This window comes from Trichechus manatus, unplaced genomic scaffold (genome assembly GCF_000243295.1).
Source record: "Trichechus manatus latirostris isolate Lorelei unplaced genomic scaffold, TriManLat1.0 scaffold00022, whole genome shotgun sequence".
Taxonomy (NCBI): domain Eukaryota; kingdom Metazoa; phylum Chordata; class Mammalia; order Sirenia; family Trichechidae; genus Trichechus; species Trichechus manatus.
In genome coordinates this window covers 5,171,961-5,185,915 of record NW_004443958.1, presented here as the reverse complement: position 1 = coordinate 5,185,915, position 13,955 = coordinate 5,171,961, and the positions used below count along the sequence as shown (strand labels likewise).

At 42.4% G+C, this 13,955-nt stretch overlaps 1 protein-coding gene across 1 annotated transcript in view; it reads left to right on the top strand.

Moving 5' to 3' along the window:
- Positions 1 to 8,194: 8,194 nt before the first annotated feature.
- Positions 8,195 to 13,955, top strand: part of RAD21 (RAD21 cohesin complex component) — a 31,614-nt gene continuing 25,853 nt past the window's right edge. The window contains exon 1 of the mRNA XM_004372964.2: positions 8,195 to 8,228. The gene's annotated coding sequence lies outside the window, so the exon portion shown is untranslated. The remainder of the gene's footprint in view (positions 8,229 to 13,955) is intronic.

Sequence of the window (13,955 nt, the reverse complement as noted above, 5' to 3'; positions counted from 1 at the left end):
AGGTGATTAACACAGACCCTGATCCAGCTTCTGCCTCTGTGGCTTGCTCATCTCAACCTTGTTGCTGGAGGCTGTCCAGTTGATTCTGACTCCTGGTAACACCATGTGACAGAATAGAACTGCCCCATAGGGGTTTCTTGGCTGTAATCTTTCAGAAGCAGATCACCTGATCTTGCTCCTGCAGATCTCCTCGGTAGGTGGGCAGCCCAGCGCTTAACCATTGTGCCACCACGCCTCCTTCATCTCAACCTTAGTCCTTGACAAATTCACTTTCCCATCTGACCCAGAGACGCTCTCCTTCCAGCACCCCTGGGGCCAACTCCTGAGTTCTGGTGACTGTTCTTGTTGACACTTATCTGCCTGAGCAGACCCTTGGACCAACCTTGAAGGTGATATTTGCAGGCCCTCCAGAGCACAGCCATAACTCAAATGCCACAACTTCTGTCTGAAGCTGAACATATGAATATAGATGATCTACCATTCTAAGGCTTACAAAGTCCTCTCTCACACACCGTCATCACTTAATTACTTAATATCTAATGTATTAAGAATTGATATATCAAATAATGATGTTTTGTCCTCAATCCTTCTGCTTCTTATACAATTGCTGTCTAGTTATGGTGTTTTGACTATGAACTACGTCCTTAAAATGCATTCCCCTTTTGATCAAAACATTACTCTCCAATGCACATTCATCAAATAAGTATTTCCAGATAGCAGAGCTAGTGTTATCAGCCTATCACAGAGCAAAGTGAGATGGTTTCCCAAGGTGCAACTGCAGTTAAATGGCAAAGCAAAGACTCAAATCCACAGCTTCTGATTTTAAAAGGCATTTTCTTTACACTACACTACAGCTAACTTCTGCAACAAGACAATTTATCTTGACATTTTATTTAGTACAAGGAGATGAATGGGTATGATAATAGGATGGGACTCCAAGCTGGAACAGAACATATTCTTTGTTCAAAAGAATCAAATGTACCAAGTTTAAGGAACTAGTTGTATTCCATCCGGCAAGGTCCATGTGTATAGTTGCCATTTATGTTGGTGGAAAAAGGTATTTGCAACGAAGAAGTCGTTGGTCTTGCAATTTTTAGTGATTGTGATTTTGTTTCACTAAAACCATGGCTGGAGAGATTTAAACTACAGATTTAATCTTCCGTCAGTTGAAAATGGTCTGCTTTTGCTTTCTGACTAGATAGTTGACGATGTGTATGATTTGGGACACTCATCAACAGGGAAACTAGCTGTGGTCTTCTTAGATCATATTATTTATGATGACACACACATACAAAACTTTTTTTTAGTGGGAAAAAAAACTGTCAGAGAAACAGATAACCAACATATAGTGGCAAAGTTCTTTAAGATTTGCACACAATTTTGGAGACTTGTTTTTCCGAACTACTAAACTTTTAAAACAGGATTCTCTATAACATAAGAAAACATTATAAGTAGGAGAAGTTAGAGTAGGAGAGAAATAAGGCAAGCAGATAGAGTTTCAGGAATATTCATTTCAATATTAGTAATTCATAGTGTTGCCATGACTAACGTCTTAGTCATTTAGTGCTGCTATTACAGAAATACCACAAGTGCATGGCTTTAACAAAGAGAAGTTTATTCTCTCACAGTCCAGTAGGCTAGAAGCTCAAATTCAGGGCACCGGCTCCAGGGGAAGGCTTTGTCTCTCTGTCAGCTCTGGAGGAAGGTTCTTGTGGTCCATCAGTCTTCCCTTGGTCTGGGAGCATCTCAGCGCAGGAACCTCATTCCAAAGGACACGCTTTGCTCCCAGCACTGCTTTCTTGGTGGTATGAGGTCCCCAAATCTCTGCTTGCTTCCCTTTCCTTTTATCTCTTACAAGACAAAAGGTGGTGCAGGCCATACCCCAGGGAAACTCCCTTTACACTGGATCAGGGATATGACCTGAGTGAGGGTGTTACATCCCACCCTAATCCTCTTTAACCACAGGCAGAGATTACGATTTATAACACGTAGGAAAATCACAGAATGGAGGACAACCACACAATACTGGGAATCAGGGCCCAGCCAAATTGATACGCACATTTTTAGGGGGACATAATTCAATCCATGACAAATAGGAATCAAACTGTTGGCAATGGGTTTGGCTTTTTTGTTTTTTAATGTGGTAGGTATCAAGTAAGCTGCATCAGAATTTAAAAAAAAAAATAATTAACTAAAGAAAAATCAAAGTATAAAATATTTGTTGCATGACACTTCTGAAGTTGATCAAAGAAAAGTCTAGAAAGAATGAATTGTTGCTGTTCGGTGCCTTCTAGTTGCTTCCGACTCTTAGCAAACAGAATGAAACATTGCCTGGCCCTGTGCCGTCCTCACAATCGTTGCTATGTTTGAGCCCACAGTTGCAACCACCGTGTCAATTCATCTTCTTGAGGGTCTGCCTCTTTTTCACTGACCTCTACTTTACCAAGCATGATGTCTTTCTCCAGGACTGATCTGTCCTGATAACATGTCCAAAGTACATAGATGAAGTCTTGCCATCTTCCCTTCTAAGCATTCTGGTTGTACTTCTTCCAAGACATATTGCGTTTGTTCTTCTGGCAATTCATGGTATGTTCAATATTCTTCACCGACACCAAAATTCAAAGGTGTAAATTCTTCTTCAGTCTTCCTTATTCATTGTCCAGCTTTCACATGTATATAAGGTGATTGAAAATACCATGGCTTGAGTCAAGTGCACCTTAATCCTTAAAGTGACATCTTTGCTTTTGAACACTTTAAAGAGGTCTTTTGCAGCAGATTTGCCCAGTGCAAAACGTTGTTTGATTTCTTGACTGCTGCTTCTGTGGGTGTTGATTGTCAACCCAAGTATAATGAAATCCTTGACAACTTCTATCTTTTCTCCATTTTTCATGATGTTGCTTATTGGTCCAAGTGTAATCCATGCTGAAGGCTGTACTGTTTGATTTTCATCACTAAGTGCTTTAACTCCTCTTCACTTTCAGCAAGCAAGGTTGTGTCATCTGCATAAGGCCAGTTGTTAATGAGTCTTCCTTCAATCCTGATGCTGCGTTCTTCCTGGTATAGTCCAGCTTCTCGGATTATTTTCTCAGCATACAGATTGAGTAAGTCTGGTGAAAGGATACAACCCTGACACACGCCTTTCCTGATTTTAAACCATGCCGTATCCTTTAGTTCTGTTCGAATGACTGCTCTTGATTTATGCACAGGTTACTCACGAGCACAATTAAGTGTTCTGGAATTCCCATTTGTCTTAGTCATCTAGTGCTGCGACAACAGAAATACCACAAGTGGATGGCTTTAACAAAGAGAAACTTATTTCTTCACAGTAAAGTAGGCTAAAAGTCCAAATTCAGGCCATCAGCTCCAGGGGTAGGCTTTCTCTCTCCATTGGCCTTCTCATCAATGTTCCCCTGGACTAAGAGCTTCTCCGCATGGACACTCCAGGTCCAAAGGACACGCTCTGTTCCTGGCACTGCTTTCTTGGTGGTATGAGTTCCCCCATCTCTCTACTCACCTCTCTCTTTTATATTTTAAGAGGTTGCCTCAGGACACAATCCAATCTTGTAGATTGAGTCCTGCCTTCCTAACACAACTGCCACCCATCCTCCCTCATTAACATCATAGAGGCAGGATTTACAATATATAAGAAAATCACACAATACCAGGAATCGTGGCCCAGCCAAATCGACACACACATTTTTGGGGGGACATAATTCAATCCATGACATTCCACCCTTTGGCCCCCCAAAAATCACATCCTTGCAACATGGAAAACATATTCACCCCATCATAACATAGCAAAAGTCTGAAATTCAAGTCCAAAATCCAGAAATTCCTCTTCATCTGTGAAATCTAGAATACAAGTTATCTGCTTCCAAAGGTACAATGGCGGAACAGGCACAAGCTAGACATTTCCATTGTGAATGCAAGAAACTGGATAACAGGCACCAAGCAAGTCAGCAGAACATATTACATCAGCCCTCCAGGCTTTGAAAATAATCTCTGTTCTCTGAGACAATTTAAACAATGGCCCTGCCCTCCAGACTCTAGGTATTGGCCACAGTCTCCGGATTCTGAGTAGAAGTCCCTCGGCCCTGAGCTTCAGCTCCACCTTCCAGGCCCACTGGGAAGGCAACTCTGCTCCCTCGGCTTTAGGCACACCATTCTCCCAGTCCATCTGAGTGGCGACTCCACCCTTAGAAACACCAGAGGCCATGGCTCCACCCTTTGAAACCTCTGAGGTCATGGCCTGGCCATATCTTTTGAGACTGAGGCAACTCAGCTTCTTGTGTTTCTTATCCCTTCAGCTTGCTTCCTGGTTTTTTAGCCTCGCAGCTCCTCCAGCCTCAGGTCCGCCCGCGTCTGCCATGCTGGGGCAAGCTTTCCAAAGCTCTGTAGCTCCACTGCTAAGTGCCCAGAGGCACCCCACTCTGCCAGGAAGCCTTGTGCGCACAGGCACTCAGCTCTCTCCGTGGGTCAGCTCCAGCGCCCTCTCGCAGTGGTCTCCTTGTTCTACTGCTGCTGCCTCTCTGCCACTGCTGTTTCTCTGCCGCTGCAGGTTCTCTGCTGTTGCTGGTCCTCTGCCACTGATGCTCCTCTATCCATTCACAGTTTCAAAACCGCTTCCACATTTTAGGTATCTGTTAGAGCAGCACCCCACTCTATCAGTACCAAATTCTGTCTTAGTCATCCAGTGCTGCTACAACAGAAATACTACAAGTAGATGACTTTAACAAAGAGAAATTTATTTCTTCACAGTAAAGTAGGCTAAAAGTTCAAATTCAGGCCGTCATCTCCAGGGGAAGGCTTTCTCTCTCTGTCAGCCTTCTCATCAATGTTCCCCCAGACTAGGAGCTTCTCCGCACGGGAATCCCGGGTCCAAAGGACATGCTCTGCTCCCAGCACTGCTTTGTTGGTGGTATGAGGTCTCCCCATCTCTCTGCTCACTTCTCTCTTTTATATCTCAAGAGATTGCCTCAGGACACAATCCAATCTTGTAGACTGAGTCCTGCCTTCCTAACACAACTGCCACCCATCCTCCCTCATTAACATCATAGAGGCAGGATTTACAACATAGAAGAAAATCACACAATACCAGGAATCATGGCCCAGACAAATTGACACACACATTTTTTGGGACATAATTCAATCCATGACACCATTCTTCTCAACATTATCCATAATTTGTTAGGATCTGCACAGTCGAATGCCTTTGCATAGTCAATAAAACACAGGTAAATATCTTTCTGGTATTCTCTACTTTCAGTCAAGATCCATCTGACATCAGCAATGATATCCCCTGTTCCATATCCTCTTCTGAATCGAGCTTAAATTTCTGGCAATTCCCATTCAATGTACTGCTGTAACCATTTTTGAATGATCTTCAACAAAATTTTACTCACATATGATATTAATGATATTGTTAGATAATTTCCACATTCTGTTGGATCACCTCTCTTTGGACTGGGCACAAATGTGGTTGGCCAGGTAGGTGTCTTCCAAATTTCTTGGCATAGACAAGTGAGTGCTTCTAGCATTGCATCCATTTGTTGAAACATCTCAATTGGTATTTCATCAATTCCTAGAGACTTATTTTTCGCCAATGTCTTCAGTGCAGCTTGGGCTAGGGTTGTACGTAAAAAAACTATGTGAAAACCCGTAAAATGGAAAGATGGGCTAGGAGAAGAGAGCTATTGGGTTGAAACAAATGGTTCAAGAGAAAAGAAGTGATAGTACCATGGGAGTTCCATACTGACTACTGATGAGAGTGAGACAGAGTAATTGTTTCTAAAAAGGATTGCAGCAGAATAGGCATAGAGTAAGATATTGTCAGGATGGGGCATTGAGAGTATCTGGATATTTACTGATGTTCTTAAAAGCTGAACATTTGATAAATATTTGCCATACCTTGCTAGCTATTTCATTACTCAGAAGCTAGAAGGAGTTAGAGTAATATCCACCATTCATTGAATGGATAATTTCTCAGTTCCAAGCATTATGCTAAGCCCTTTGTATACCTGACCTCATTTAATTTTTACAATAATGTTGAAAAGCAGGTATTATCCCATTTTTATAGATAAAGAAATTGAAGCCCAGAGAAGTTAGGTAAATTGCACATGGTAGGACACCTGGGAAGTAGAAAACTAGAATTTGAACCCAAAGCTCATGTTCATAACCATCCTCTAAGAGTAGAGAAATAAATGTCTTATAGAAAAAGTAAGCCTGTTGATGTAAGTGTTATAATCAGACTTGTCACTAGAAATTAGGAGAACAGAATTGTTCTTATTCAAATTCAGAGGAAATATACATGATCCCACAGACAAAAAACTCTAAAAGCTAATTTAAGATAAGAAAGACAGGAAGTGGTAATGCATATCCATCCCACCACAGTTTTAACCTGAGACAGATTTAAACTGAAATGTTAAATTAACAAAGAAGGATTCACCATGCAATGTATCCTTAACCTGACAAGAGACTTTTTTCAACTGATTAGTTTTAGGAGGTCATTTAGCAGTTGAACAACACTTAAACAGATTATTTTAAAGTGGCAGACACTGAATTTCCTATTGTAAGGAATTTTATTGTTAATGGGAGAGTGGAGTTGGGAGACCAGTAAGGAGGCCAATGAAAGAGCAAATGGAAGTTTGACATTGAGATGGGTAACAAAAAAAGCAAAACAACAGCAACAAAAACAAACATAAAACTTCACATGACCTCATCCATATGCCTTGCTTCAGTGGATGGTACTACAGTCCAGTCCATCCAATTCTGCAGGCCCTAGACCCAGGAAATATCCATACAATTCCGTTTCCCACACCTCCATAATGAATCGGTCACCAATTCCTATTGATTTTATTTCCTCATACATATCTACATATATATATTGATTTTATTTCCACACATATATATATATCCCTCAACTGAACAACAATTGCATCTGAACATTCACTGTACCCGTGGCAATATGCTAGGGTGATCTTTCCAAAACACAGAAGCCTCCTTTTGTGCCCAACCATCCAGGCGTTCCTTCCTTTCCTCTATCCCCATCTTAGGAGTCCTTGGGTGTCACAAACCGTTAAGTGCTGGACCTACTAGCCAAAGGTCGGCGTTCAAATCAACCCAGAAGTGCCTTGGAAGAAAGGACTGGTATTCTGCTTCTGAAAGGGGACAGCCTTGAAAACCCTATGGAGTGCAGTTCTACTCTGCACACAGGGTCGCCATGAGTTGGAGCCAACTAGACAGATACTAACAACAACATCCCCATCTTGCTGTCTGCCACAGGACGTTTGTACATGTTGTGCCCTTTCCCTGAAACTCTTTTCAACACCCATCCAGCTCTCTTGTCATTGTAACATGTCAGCCTTTACATCCCTGCTCCACCATCAGTTCCTGAGGGAAGACTTCCTCCACTTTCTCTCCCGTTCCCCCTCCTTCTCCACTATCAGATCTCCCTCTATATTTGGCACAAGTTAAGTACTTGCAAAAATGTTAAGATGCTTCCCTATCATCTGCAAGCTTCATGAGGGCAGGTACTATTTCTATTGTATTCATCGTTGTATCCTAGAGCCTAGCGAGCACATTGTGTGGCACACCGAAGACCTTCTATAGATCCAGGCTGACTGAATGAATGAAGCACTACCTATGTGAAGTTAGTTTTAAGTTTTCATGTTAGCTTCGTTGCTGTAGAACCATTAAAATGAATTTTTGTCTCACGTGCACACAAAACTGTACAACGAAATTTCTCTCCCTTAAAACAAACACAAAAATAAAGCGAAACCCAACGATTCACTTCACAGGCAGGCACTGCGCGTGCGCAAACTGCTCCCTCTGCAACACAAGAAGACCCTTGGGCAAGAGAATCACCTTTGTGCTTGCTCAGTTCCGGGCCCCACAGGCAGTGGGCAGGGTCCAAAGAAAAGGAAGTGGTCACTGCGCCTGCGCCGCGCCTTCCAGTGCTTAGGCTGGCTGCGCAGGCGCACAGGTACCATTTTGACCGTAAACATCCTGCCGATTTGAACCGAGCTTTTGGGCGGCAGGAAGAGCCGCGGCGTAACGGCAGCCATCTTGTTTGTTTGAGTGAATCGGAAAGGAGGCGGCGGCTGTGGCGGCGGCAGGAGCTGCTCCGAAGCTACACCACACAAGGGCTCCCCCCTTTCCCCGCCCCCTCCCCCAACCCTTTTCCCCTCCCCGGGCCACCCAGTCTGGCCCTACTCCCGGTGGAGAGCAAGGTAAGAAACTCAGCCGACCGCTTATTTTCCTTCGGCTCCCTTCCCCCACCGCTTCCCCGCCGTCCTGCCGTCGGGGAGCTGGATTCTGGGGGGCCGGAGGGCGAGAGAGAAGGCAGCACCCGCTGTGCCCCCGGGCGGGGCCCTCGCCGCCACCCTCGGACGCCGGGAGCAGTGGCGCCGCTCTCCCAGGCCCCTTTGCCCCGAACCCGCCCGCGGCCGGGACCCGCGCAGGCCAGGCCGGCATCATCGCTTGTTCGAGAACAAATGGTTTTGGTCCATTCCAAAACCGACAAAAGCAGTCATTCTGCCAGTTAGTTACTCGGGCAGCTGGTCCCCGATCTCTCCGAGGAGGCGGAGGAAACGCGGGCCGGGAGAGAGAGGAGGAGGTTTGAACGAGCCCGCTCTGGTGACCGGGCCGCCTACTCCTCGGTAAAAATGGCTGTCTGGGAAGACGCGGGATTCCGGGCGGGAGCAGGCGGCGGCGTGCCCCGCGCCCGCGATGCCAGGCTCGAAGAGCAGCAACCGGCCGCCGAGCTTGGTGTAGGGTCTGGAAGATGCAGGCCCTGCGGTTCTCCTCGCCAGGCCCCTCGCCAGTGACTGCTGGCGCCCCCCACACCCCCGGCCGCCTTTTTTTTTTTTTTCTTAAGGGAAATTTTTACGTTGGGAACATTAAATATTGAACAGACCAATAGAATACGCGATGAAGGGAACTTCTGATTCTTAGGAAGTTAACATAATTGGTTTTCCCCTTAACTTTTCTAATCTTTTTTGTAATGGTTAAGGGTACTGGGTGTTCAAGAGAACACTTTGGAGAGGAGTGTTTGTGACAAATGCTTGGTGTCCTTTTCTTGCGAATGATCTACTGTGATAGTGTGGGGTGACACTGTCGGGTTGTGCTGCCAGACTTAGCGGCCTTGTTTAAGTTTGAAAGAAGGAAACGCTAGAGGGTTTGTTTAATCACCTTATAATTTTTTAGACTGTCTCCAGAGTTCAAAAACACGGGCTTGGCGTTTTTTTAAGGTTTTTTGGTAAAGGCTTTTGTGTTTATTATCGACTTCTCTTTGCAAGCGAAAGTTAGTATTTTCTCTCATACTGTTAAAAATAATTGGCTTTCAGGAAAAAAAATCCTATTTTCTTAAAAGGAGTGTAAATGCTAGTGCGCTGTGCAGGTATGCAGAATTTTAGAGACAGGCTGGAGAAGCTTTCCATTAAGTTGTAGAGTTATTAAATATTTTTGTTTAATGCTGGGGGTAACTAATAACTAATTTAGAAAGGACACTGATGAGGACATGTGCCATATCCAATGATTAAATCCCTTAACAGTTTGTAGATTGTTGACGTGACTGACAACAGTTCATAACTAATAGACGTAGCGTTTTTCATTGGTAGAATAACCTTTATTTTCTTTTTGTGTTTATAAAAACAACACGTTAGTAAAACTTTCCACTTAGAGCGGCATACGCTTAAAGTATTCTTAAAGTTGAGAATTTTTTTTTCCTAATGAATTCCTGTTTTACAGAATATGTAAGTTCTGAGAAGTTTCATTTTTTATAGTTTGATTCAGAGGGGGAATGTTTTGATTCTTGAAAAATAAAATTGTTTTTGTCTAAATATTGCTGTGTTAGAATTGTTAGGCGTGCTCATGCTTACGGGTGTATGTGCTGCTGTGAGATTTTCTTGAAGTTCTATTTTCATCTCCAGTGTGCCAGGCACTGTGTTAGGTATGCTTTTCTTTCTGAATCTCATAACTTTATTTTGAGAATATCATCCTCATTTTATAGTTGAGAAAGCTAACTCAGATGTTAAATAACTTAATTCACCATTACGAAACAAGTAAGGAGGTAGCTGGATTTGAACGTGGGACTGTCTGATTGTAAAACCCTTGATCAAAGAATGTTAGAACCAAACGGGAGGGGGGCTCTAGCATGTAAGGTTGGAAGTACCTCTTTACCAGAGTCCCCCCTTCACCCCTCACAGAGATAGCTCCAGTCTTATCTGAGTTAGGTATTGGTGTTTTCCAAAGTTAGCAAATCACCAAATTTCAACCTTCCAGGTTTTTATAGTCAGGGAAACTGAACTTCATAGCTTAAATAGCTTAACCTGCTAGTTGATGGGAAAACAGAATTGTGTCTTGACTTCCAGTGTAGTAGATTTTACTTTGAATAGCTAATGTATACCTCACATATAAAAAATCAAACAGTACAAAAGAGTAGGCCTCCCCTTCCCTGCAGACCCACTTTTCAGAGGTAGCAAATGTCACCACTTTCGTGTGTACTCCACAGATATTTTATGTGATGCAACTGCTTGTAAATATATATGTATATAGAGAGTCCTCTTTGTTTTTAAATAACTCCAGTTGTTCTGCACTTACCTTGGAGAGTTTCCATATTAGTACAAGCTTTATGTCATTGTTTAAAAGCTGCATTGTGTTTTGTTGTGTGGATGTAACAATTTTTAGAAAGTCACCTCTTTATGGCCAAGTAGGTTATTCCTAATCTTTTACTGTTAAAAGCCATGCTGGAAAGGCAACACGGTGCTGTAGTTAGAAATGCGGTCTCTGAAGTTTAAGTGCCACTTCTATTAAATACTAGTAATCTTTGGCAAGTTACTTATCCACTCTTTTCCTCAGTTTCCTCATTTGCAAAATTGGACAGTATTCACCTTACGAGACTGTGGAGGATTAACATAAAATGCTCAGTGCCTAATGCTGTCTTCTTTGTTACTAATATTATACATTTCCAAGTATATCTTCGGTATTGATTGCTGGAAATATGAGTGTTTGAAATTTTCATATGGTGTTGCTAAATTGCCCTTCAAAAAGGTCATACCAATTTCTACAACCGCTATCTTGCCATGTTTTGTGTTATGGATCCAGTTGTGTGTCCCTCCAAAATATGTGTAGGAATCCTAACCCCTATACCTGTGGATGTAATTCCATCTGGGAATAGGATTTTCTTTGTTATGTTAATGCAACCATATCAGTGTAGGGTGTGTCTTAAACCTTTGAGATATAAAAAGAACAGATTAGGCACAGAGAAAAGCACAGATTGGGGAAAGATAGATGCCACGTGGAGATCACCAAGGAACCAAGGCACAGAAGCTGAAAAGGCAGATTTTCCCTCAATGGACAGAGAGAGCCTCCCCCTGGAGCCAGTGCCCTGTGTCTGGACTTCTAAGCTTCTTAAATTATGAGATGTTACTTTGAGGACTAAGATGTGCTTGACCCAAGCCATGGTATTTTCAGTCACCTCGTATGCAGTGGGAAAGCTGGACAGTGGATAAGGAAGACTGAAGAAGAATTGACGCATTTGAATTATAGTGTTGGCGAAGACTATCTAACTTACTGCCAGAAGAACGAAGAAATCTGTCTTGAAATAAGTACAGCTAGAGTGCTCTCTAGAATTGAGGGTGATCAGACTTCGTCGCACATACTTTGGACATGCTATCAGGAGGGACCAGTCCCTGGAGAAGGGCATCATGCTCGGTTAAAGTAGAGGGTCACAGAAAAAGAGGAAGATCCTTAACAAGATACATTGACACAGTGGCTGCAACAGTGGGCTCAAACATAGCAACGATTGTTAAGGATGGCGCAGGACTGGGCAGCGTTTTGTTCTGTTAGACATAGGGTTGCTAGGAGTCGGAACCACCTCAACAGCACCTAACAACAACAACAAACTGAGAAAATAAGTTTGTTTGTTAAAGCCACCGATTTGTGGTATTTCTGTTTTAGCAGCACTAAGAAGCTAAGACACTTTCCTAACAAAAAAACTAAACCTGTTGCTGTCTAGTCTATTCTGACTCATAAGGATCCTATAGGACAGGGTAGAAATGTCCCATAGGGTTTCCAAGGAGCAGCTGGAGGATTGAGTGAAGTATTAGTAATGACTGACTTCATTGTAGAAACACAAGCTTTAATTTGACTTTGGTACTCTGGAATAATCTTAAAGAAATTATCTTTTTTTTGCATTCCTGGATATGTTCTAAATTATTGGTTTTTCTGCCATTTCACATCAGACTTAAATTATTTTCTTAGGCTCAGTTGGAAAAAAAACTTGTCTGCTGCTTTAGAAAAATTGATTCTGTAATCAGGAAATTGCTTAGCTATGCTCTGGTCCAAATGCAGGGTTTCTGCTAAGATCTTTTGTGAGGATTAGCAGAATTTAGGGTCTTCAGAACCTCCAGAGATTAATCATCCTTTATTTTCTTAAGATTGAATAAAATTTGGTGTTATTAAGCAACATTTGTTTTAGAAGATAACAGTGATTGTACTTTTTGCCTTTACATATAAGCCAATAGTTGATCCACCACTGTTCCTCTGCATTCCTCTAGTTATTAGGGTAATTTCCTCTTGCTAATCGTTTCCCAGATTGATTTTAGCACCACTCTGCTTTAATTATCCCCCACCCCCGTGCCAAGAAGGCATCCGTTTAGGAATCTTTTGCCTCTGCATAGCTGGGATATTTTAGTCATGGTGCTCTGACCAGCAGCTGAAGTGCTGGCCTTGAACTACTGACACCTGTTGAGAAGTGCCAGTAGTTTTAATGTCTGAAATCTCCAGAATTTTTTACATATGTCAATTGTGAAATCACTTGGTGTATCACATTTACTTAACTCATGAAGCACATATTTAATAATTGTCATGTGACTGGCAGTATTCTAGGAGCTAAATATGAAGGAGTTTTTTTAGTATGTTTATTTGGAGCACAACTGTCTGCTTTCATACAGGAAACTTGGAGCTTGTCATGTATGATATTGCAACTAGATGTCTAAGAACACACTGCCACATTGGATGTCTATAAAATCTTGTAGTATTTATTCATAGTATTAAGTGCTTGAATACTAGCTGAAAGATTGACGATTGAAACACACCTAGTGGTGCCTTGGAAAACCGGCCTGGTGATATGCTTCTAAAAGATCACAGGCTTGAAAACCCTATGGAACAGTTCTAGACTGAAACATGTGGTGTCGCCGTGTGTTCGGAATCGACTCCAGGGCAACTAACAACTACTAGGGCAGTTTAAGTTTTGTGCTAACAGATTTTTAAGGCTTGAAGTAGAAACACTGGTTTGCGACATAGGAGGTTCACTTTGATTATGGAAAGCATATTTTGAAGTAAAACTCTGCCAAGTGGCATATAAGGGAGTTTTTGGAGCCGTGGTGGTATAGTGGTTAAGCATTTGGCTGCTAACCAAAAGGTCGGCAGTTCAAATCCGCCAGCCACTTCTTGGAAATCCTATCAGGCAGTTCTACTCTGCCCTGTAGGGTGGCTGTGAGTTGGAATCAACTTGACAGTAATGGGTTTTTTGGTTTTAAGATATTATTTAATACCTCTACCCTAGAGTAAATTCTTATCCTAGTAGAGTATTCCTTAGTTTTTCTCTTAATTCCAGATTTGAGGAAAAGAATTCACATTAGGCAATTGCTGACTCCTGTTTTTCTTTTGAGAAAATGGTCCTAGTGTGAATTAGTGACCCCCTGGGAGTGAAGATTCCCTGGGTGGCCCAAATGGTTAAGCTCGAGTGCTGACCAAAAGGGTGGTGGTTCAAATCCACCCAGAGGCTTGTCCGAAAAAAGGCCTGGCATTCTACTTCTGAAAGATCATAGCCATTGAAAACCCTGTGGAGTACAGTTTTATTCTGATAAACATGGGTCGCCATGAGTCAGGGTTGACTCAACAGCACCCGGGTTTTTGTTTTGTTTTTTGTTTGGGAGCATTTGTTCAGAAAA